Source organism: Pteropus alecto, unplaced genomic scaffold, assembly GCF_000325575.1.
Source record: "Pteropus alecto unplaced genomic scaffold, ASM32557v1 scaffold95, whole genome shotgun sequence".
NCBI classification, from domain to species: Eukaryota; Metazoa; Chordata; class Mammalia; order Chiroptera; family Pteropodidae; genus Pteropus; species Pteropus alecto.
In genome coordinates, this window is record NW_006441071.1 from 23,376,242 (window position 1) to 23,385,163 (window position 8,922).

Consider the following 8,922-nt stretch of genomic DNA (forward strand, 5'->3'; position numbering starts at 1 on the left):
TTTGCAGATGTGTTTTTTTACAAATTGAAGGCAAGATCCTCCCAGAAAGATTACGTCTTGCTTTATTGCAATACTCGCTTTATTACGATGATCGGGAACCAAACCCGTAATGTCTCCAAAGTATGCCTGTATTACATGCCCGTACCTGAGAATAACTCTACTTGGCAAGAATATCTCATACTACTCATCTACTTATTGCCTTAGGCAACTGAAAGCTGCCCTATTGAAGGCAGAAGCCAGCTAGGTGAAAGCAGACTTCCTAGACAAGCATCTCTTAAGAGGCATTCTAATAACCTATCACCAAATTAGCAGAGTTCTCAATATAGTAATAGACGCATTTCTATCACCTTAAACGGCTGACAGAAAAAAACAAAACAAAACATGGAGGAGCCATGTTGTAAATTTTTTTTTTAATATGTGAATGGGTTTTCTCAGGACACTGCTTGATATGAGATCTGGGCTTAGTCTATCTAACCACCTCTGGGAGCAAAAGGACAGAAGAGAGTGCATACAACAAAAATTCCTCCCATACAACCCAGATTTCTACACTTGCTCATCTCCCAGCCCACAATGTGGGAGAGGAAGGGCAAGGTAGATGTGATAATGATAAAGAAATGCAGCAGGACAGTGGAGCTGACAAGAGGAAACTGCATTGGCTTGGCTCTTCCTGATCAAAGACACCAAGCCAACACACAGGGCATCTCTTCTTTACTCTCCTTTGCTTCCTTCCAGAGCCTAGAGGGTAAATGGCTACCATCACTCCTATTAGCAATGACTCCCTCTGTACTGCCAAGCCCCTCTTTGGATCCTCCATTACTCTCCTTCGCTGTGACTGTTTTCCTTTTCCCCTGCACCTGTCCAACTCCAAATCTGAAATCGATGTAAGTGAGCCTGAAGCTGATAAGATAATGAGAAGGCCATGGGCCAGGAGCAAAGTAGAGGTTGAAGAATGTCAAACACCTGCCTGGCACCTCCAGTGGAACTGGCTCTTGTAATAACATAGCTCTTTGATCAGGAAGAACAAGAGTGAGAGTCTAGCTGTTTCTTTCTCCATCATAGACCCCCTTCTCCAGAAAGCAGTCAAGAGACATAGGAAGTTGCTTCTTAAAGTTTCTCAGAGTCTATGGCCATGCCACCCTGACCAAGCCCAATCCCGTCTGATCTTGGAAGCTAAGCAGGGTCGGGCCTGGTTGGTACTTGGATGGGAGACCACCTAGGAAGACCAGGTGCTTGTAGGTGTAAAAAATAAAAAATAAGGGATTGGAAGCTGACAAGGTCCTTGCAATCTGTGAGGTCAACCAAGGGTTGCCTCGTCTAAAAAAAAAAAAAGTTTCTCAGACCATGTCTATGACAGTTCAGAAGCCACAGCAAAAAGTAAATATACATACATATATATATGTGTGTATATATATATATACACACACACACATATATATATATACACACACACATATATATATATGTAACTTTTAAAAATAAAAATGTATGAAAATTCCTTACTTCATGTTACGGATATGTCTATCATTATGTTTTTCTGACTTCAATGAAAGCCTCCAAGGGAAAAAAAAATGTGTACAATAAAGCACACAGTAACGGAAGAAGGGACACAAATGGTCTATCCTAGGGTTACTTTTAAATCTTTCCTGGAAGTCCCTGGAAAAGGGACCTACTGGATCCAAATACAAAGCAGTTTGCCAAATGTGCTCCAATAAGGTGTATGAGACACTCCAAATGCCCAGGCCCAAATGGCCTACCTGCTCTCGCTGAAACTGGCAGAAATAGCTTGGGCAGCAGAGATTCTTTGTAAGCAAATGAAAAGCATTGCTTAACATCCAATGAAACAATAAACAAAGAAAAAAAAAATAGTAGTAGTAAGTCACAGGTAGCTGCCTAAGAGTCTCCAAGAAAACACCAAGGCCTGAGCAGGGCAGTGCTGCAACACTGATCCTCTCAAGCTCCACCTCTGTGCCTCCCAGGATGTTGCTCTTCCTGCAGGAAGCAAGAGACCCATGCTGATATGACAGGAGGCTTTTGATACCATTCCCTGTGAAGGCGGTGAAACTATCAGCAGCATGCCAGGCAGCAGGAGGGGCAGCTCTGGACAGACTGGCTAATGCCTCCCCCTCACTCAGCCCTCTTTTCACAGCTCTTCCCCAGGGCGCTTGGAGTTACTACTAAGGAGAAAGAGAGGGGAGTGAGGGTGGCTAAGGAGAGCCCACCAGCCCTGGCAATGCCTCCTGGGACAGCTCATCACTCTTGGAGAGGGCTGGCGCTCAGGCCCCCTGTCCAGGGATGAGTTTGGGGAGAAATGGGCTGAGATACCAAAGCTGCAGAGGGGAAGCAGAGAAAGTTCCAAAGTTCAGACTGCCCTTAGATTTAGTCCAATCTCTCCATTTTACAGGTTTCTATAGAAACAGTAAAGGAACAAACAAACCAAACACCCTCATGTTAGTTTAGAAAGACAGGGAAGGAGAATTTGACCGCCTTTCAGGTTTTAGAAAAAATACACATATCTAAACCGCTATGCAGACTCATTCAGAGTATTTAATTCTTTAGCTGAATAAACCTTCACAAAACCACTCTGCCACTGTTTTTGCATGATTTACCAATTTTCAAAAATACTATATCACAAGTGTTAGAACGACAAGAGAGTTCTAACAAGTACTCTGACATTCTTTTAAGGGCAAACTAGGAACAAGAATTAAAGTCATCCTGTATTATTAGAACAAGTCACAGGAAATGGGTCAGCTCTTTAGGACAAAAGGAAAACTGCATTTGCCATCTGCAGAAAAAAAAAAGTATGATATAATGAAGGAGCTCTGAAAAGCGTAGGTCCTAAAATATCAATTTACATGGCAAGAAAATATCATTGTATCTTTACCTTAAAAAAAAAACCAAAAAACACCCCCTACTCAGACTGTAACAAAAGCAAAGGCCCTGCTGATGCCTTTCTCCCTATCTGTATGGAAATACAATTAGATGTTTTTTAAGACTCTCAAGTAACTAAGATGAGGATGTTCAAATCGTTAAATGAGGAACACACGCTATTACTCAATACAGGCCTGCAGCACCTTCTCCCCTTCTAGCAAATGCACTGCATCCTATTTTGAAACCCAGTGGCCCATGATAGATAATCTAGCACTGGCTCACTAACTCTCTGCTGGTAATCATGATCCCCACCCTCTGGAAAATGAAGGAGAATTTTACATTTCGTTCAATGACAAGGTACTTGGTTTTGTGGACCTAAGTGTTGCATGAAGAAAGTTAATCATCTCCCAAAGGCACATTCACAAGTGTCTTTCTTTTAATGTAGTAAAGCACCCAACTTCCCCTCACAGCTCACAGCCACATGATATTTGAAAGTATCAACTTAGAAGTTCCCGAAATTGTAAAGAGAGGCACATACTAGAGAGTCTAAGGAACCTCTCCTAGAATTTGTTTAAAGAAGCTGTGATGAAAGAGCCAATGGAGGTGAGTAGTATTCACACTGAAGGTTTTTCTTCGGGAAGGGGTAGGGGGAACTACAGCAAATAGTGGAAGACTGAATAATGAATGGATAAGACATTGAAGCATTTCTATCTAGAAACAACCAGTATGCCGCAGTCACCAGGAAATACATGGAAGACACCACCGATCACCCTGCTGCCTGCCTCTTCAGCAAAAGGAAACATGAAAAAGAAAAAATTAAAAACATGAAAAGACTATTTAAAATATATAAAAAAAAAAACCACACACAAAGAAAAAATGCTATTTCGTTCTTTTTCACAAGTGATAGTGATCACAAAAAGAAAAAGTCAAATTCTGGGAAGATGCAATTAATTCATAATTTCTGTTCTCCAAAGGGAAAAAGAGAGGCTATCTTTTAGAAATAGACATGAGTATGTTTCTAAACATCAGTATCCACTTCCTTCCACAGAGCCAAGAAATCTCACTCTAGCTCTTTTTCTTGAATTTATGGATCAATTATTATTCCTTTCTGTGAGGTGTCAGGAATATAATGGCATTAATACCATTCCCGTTCCTAACCGCACCACAATCCATTAAACACTTCCTTGAAACATCAAATGGCTCACAACGCAAGATTAATTTTGTAATAAAGGTACGTGGAATTTTCAAATTTCAAAGGACTTGTGTGTAACAGTTTTCCATTCAAACTGCTTGATAGGCGCTATTGACTTTTCAACCCGAAAAAAATACGAGACTGTTCGACTGAATCATTCTCACTAGAGAATGGAAGAGAAGCAGGCATGGAAACAAAGACAACTCTGATTTTGTCTTTAAAACAGAATTCCCTTTACTGTGCCCCAGGTGGCCCACGAAACAGCAAATAGGAGTGGCAAATGGTGAACATATGTATGATACCATTAGAAGAAAGCGAGAAGTTTAAATTCACTTCTTCCAACTCCTCTGCTTTCTTCTGGGAACCGGGCTGCCCACTCTGCAGCCCCCTCCCAGCCACCCACCCCCTCCCTGTTACTGACAACAGAATCATCATTATAAATAGAGCAAGGCATTGTGCTACACTGAGATACAAAGAAACAGGAGTAACTATCTTTGCCCTCATGGAGCCACCAATTTAGTTAGAAACCCAGGGCAAGTGGTCATTTAGTTTCTCATAATTAAAAGCAAAGCAATGATACCTCCAAGGAAGTAATACATATATTACTCAGGAGTTCAAATTCTCAAGATCATCTGCTTTCCCCAGTTGTGTAATACCCGGAAAGCTTCCACAATGACCTTCATATTATTTTGTCTTTTTCTTTGTATTAAGAGCCAATAGAAAAGCCAAAGCCAGGAAGGATAACACTCAGAAGAACATGTCAGTCCAAAGGCATCAACTGTGAAACAAGAACTGTGAACAGTGCTTGTAGCCTTTCCTGTTGGCAAAAAAGAAATAAGGAGTGTCTCATGTAGCACATTATCTTGCACATAATAGGTGCTTAACATTTGTTCATTTGACCAGCATTCTATATGCAGCTGTTTTTTCCTATGGCATGCCTGAAGGGGGAAAAAAAAAAAAAAAGTAGAGGAAATGTTTATTTTCCAATAACTAGCACATGTTTGTTGAATAAATTAATTTATAATTTCTTTATAACTTTATTTTAAAATAATAGTCATATTGTTCTTAAAATTGAACCATAAAGGCTTTTAATAAAATATTCTGCACTGACTTCTGAAATTATGACTAGGTATAAAGGTCAATCCCAGAGCTATTTAACGAATTCAGTTTTCCGTTCTCAGAATCACAATTTTGTAAAGTCCAGATTCATGACCACCTAGTATTTATGAACTCACTTTCAACAGCATGTTTAGGTCTTTTTTTTCTTTTTGCATGTTAAATGAGAAATCAGATTTCTACATATCAGTAATGTAACAAATTCAAAGGTGACTGTCGAACAACTTCCTATAATTTAATTAGCAACAGCTGTTCACACAAAATAGTGTTTGAGCCTGATAATAGTTCTTTCTTTAATGTTACTCCATTCGGCAGAACAAGAGAAAACATTCACTGTTTACTGTAGTCAGTTATTGCCACAGATTTTTAATTACTAACAATCACACGTTTTACCTTCTATTGCTATTTCACCCTTCCCTAAAATTATTTCTGCAAAGATCTTAACATTGCTTTAAAAGCCATTATAAAAGTTTCCTTTTGAAAAATGTCACTGCCCTCTCCCTAAACTAGGAAATTAGTCTTTAAATTTGTTGTTACAAATACTTGTATTTCCCTCAACCTAAAACAGAGAGTCTGGAGGAAACAGATTCCCTCCCTGTTCTTAGAGAGAAAGCAATCCTAACCTTCTTAAAATGGCTTCTCCCTCTTTCAAGATGTAGCCTTTGAGCTCCCTACTTTCACATCTCTAATACCCAATCAACATTTCCATTAAAATCAACAGAATAACCTCCCCTCAAAGAAAAATTACTATAAATGCTAGAACAAAATCATCCTTGAAAAATCTTGCTCATTTCTTTTCAAGTATAAGTTTGCTTGGATCATGAAGAAAAATCTGTTCCTTTTTTCTGCTAAGTTTAGCATAGCCACGCAGCCTCATAACTGCAAAAGCTGTTTCAGGTCCTTAAAAATTCATCTGTAATAAAAATAATAACTACATTTAATAAACATCTCTAAAAATCGAACATAAGCCATCTCTTATAAAGTGCAGCTGGGTTTGTTTGTTTTTTAATGAAAAAAAGGCTATCAAATTTATTTGTAATATACAAAATGGCTACTAAATTATTCTCTGGTTCTCCTTTCTAAACTTATGTGGGAAAAAAATACTTGGAGAAATATACACAAGATAATTTCACTGTTCAATAGGGTTTTAATTAGTTTCAAAGCTCCTAAATGAAGAAATAACATATAAGTACAGGACTGACAGTTAATATGGCAGATACAGACAATGAATTTATATGGTTCAATGCAAAAATCCTATCCTGAAAGTCTTTGTTACACAGAGGCACAGTTTTGATTTGAATAAGGATGTTCCCACTTCAATCTTCAGTAATAAAGAATAAGTATTTTGTTTAAAAAGAAAAAAGAAAAAGGAAATGCATCTAAATAAATCCTGACATTTAGAAATATATTCAACCCTTGGAAGCTCAGAGAGTAGCTGTTTTGGCCTTAAAGGAGCCTCATAAACACCATATTTTGGTACTTCTAGGGAGACGCTGTTATTAGGGCTTAGAGGGGTGCTTTCATCCTGTGGTTCTGGTGGCCATCCTAGACATTACTAACTTCTAGGTTAATTCAGGGAATCAACACCCCCATTCTTACTCCAATGAACTCTACACAGCAGTAGAGGGATGGGTGCTTTTCTCCATGCCTGTAAGAATGAACTCTCCATACAGTCTAAATTTGCCAGAGCATTCCATGCCTTCCATGCGTCTTCCTTCATATAACTGTGCAGTTTTCAGTACAAATGTATAGCTCTCAAATTAAAAATGTTCTACCTGCAATTCCTAAAATTCTGTATTCAATCACTGTGGTTCTCCTACCACGGATAAGTAAATCATAAAAATCTGTTCAGTCACCACCTGTACCCTAGAGAATTTAAAAATTCACTCCAATTAAGAAAAGTGTATGGCAAAAAGACAGTAAGGTTAAATTAGCGTCTACACGATAAAAAGTAATCAAGTCATAAAATGGTTTCTTTTTCTTTTTTTTTTTGCTTTCAACTTTCATACTTAAAGCATGAACTGTTATCATTCTAAAATGCACCCAGCACAGAATTGTGATACACTAGCTCAATATGTGATATTGTGTCTACATTAGCACTTTCCATCCTAGAATGCATTTGTATTCAATTGACCTGAAGAGTTACATACAATTTTTAAAATATCATTATTTTATCTGTCACAGGTTAAAAACATTACATATCACCATGTCACTCTAATTTATTCATTATTTTATGGTCCCAATTTCTATCAGGAAGTTCATTAAATAAATTTACTCATTCAACAAATACTTACTATGAACATTCTATGAATTAGATATTGCGCTAGAAGCTGGGATTTAATAGTAATACAGACTCCTCTAACCTCCAGTCTAGAATAGAAAGAAAATCTACTTACATATGTAATTCATTTAGAAGATCTAGATCATACATTGTTCCATTAAGACTGGCCTTAACTATGCCTGTTTTCAAAATGTGGAATCCAATCAATAAAAATGGTTTGGTAAACCTTCCTAGTAATGATTCAGATCTGAAGAGTAAATATTTCAAAAACATGTAAAATCAGAAAAGGAAAAAAAATGTATCTTCAAAGAATTGAAAACATTTCAGCATGACTATCTGTGACTGGAAGCAAAGACTTAAATACATTGATGTTAAATAGTGTGACCTATGTATCACCAAAAGAAACATTTAATATTCATGAATATTCATCAGTTAAAGGAAATATAATGTTCTTTACATCTAAAAAGTACACAAAAATTTCAATCAAGTTTATTAATGAAGTAGTCTCTTGCATATGTATGTAGAATATAAAGTTTTCCTTGAGGTGTGAAAGAAAATAAACACTAAATGAATTCAGAGAATGAATTAGTTAAAGGAAACAAGAAAATAATTCAAAATTAAATATGATATTTTATGGTGACTGGTTTCTGGATTCATTTTAAAAAAAGAATAAAAATCAAAATATATATGTTGCTGTAGAATTTCAAACACATTGGCATAATTGTTGTATGTGAATCAAAATAGCCCAAATTTTACTGCCATACTTTCATCAGGCAGGTAATCACTATTTTCCCTTTCTCTATATTATTAATATATAAAATTAAATAATTACAGGGACAAATGCAAGGGTCCCCTGACAAATAAATCCATTTCCATTAAAATGACGTCAAGCTTTGAACTAAAATTTACTTTGAGAATAATTTACTCAAAACATAATTTAAATATAAGAGTGATTCTTCAATTTAAATAAAGTAACTAAAAATACTGAATCACTGAATCATGAAAGGATACATCTTGTAACCTCCTTTGGACAGCTATCACTTAAATGAATGAAGGAACCAGAAGACTCATCGAAGCAGCACGTCAGGAGTTCCTTAAAGGGAACTCTTCCCTAACCTTCCCTTTCAAATCAACCAATTCTCTCCTAGACTCGAAAAACTGTGAAATCAATCACACGTCCATTCACACACACAGATCTACATTCTGCATATAGCATTTACTATATAAATACATAGGTATTATAGTAATTTATTACTAAAGCAACATACCTAGAACATGAAGCTATAGCAGATCTTATATGATATCTAGGCATCATATTTCTAAAAGAAAGTTGTATAATTTTTAAATGTTATTTCTGACTGTAGCTGCTAAATGAAAGCCACACTTTTCTATTACTCCTAACAGGCCATATTTGGGGGCTGGGGTGGAGCTGTATTAAAACCTACTCAACTATCTAATGAGAGAA

The 8,922-nt window shown here is 36.9% G+C and overlaps 1 pseudogene; it reads left to right on the forward strand.

Annotated features, from left to right (window-relative positions):
* The first annotated feature begins 1,119 nt into the window (after nucleotides 1-1,119).
* LOC112485028 lies at nucleotides 1,120-1,239 on the forward strand (annotated as a pseudogene).
* The last annotated feature ends 7,683 nt before the right edge of the window (nucleotides 1,240-8,922 follow it).